This window comes from Lepidothrix coronata, unplaced genomic scaffold (assembly GCF_001604755.1).
Source record: "Lepidothrix coronata isolate B3197 unplaced genomic scaffold, Lepidothrix_coronata-1.0 Scaffold177, whole genome shotgun sequence".
Lineage (NCBI taxonomy): Eukaryota > Metazoa > Chordata > Aves > Passeriformes > Pipridae > Lepidothrix > Lepidothrix coronata.
In genome coordinates this window covers 955,339-955,544 of record NW_016690357.1, presented here as the reverse complement: position 1 = coordinate 955,544, position 206 = coordinate 955,339, and positions in this window count along the sequence as shown.

Sequence of the window (206 nt, the reverse complement as noted above, 5' to 3'; positions counted from 1 at the left end):
GGTATAATCAAAACTCTGTATTCTACACCCTCTATGTCATTTCTGATAGACTGCTAATAAATGGATCGTTTGCAGCAGCTTCCCAGGGCACACTTGACACCTCAGGCTACAAGATGGATGTTAAAAAACCCTGCGAGGCAGGAGAGTGTTCCTTTGTCTTCACACCAATGACTCAACCGCAGTAACTCCCCTCCAGAAAGGTATTA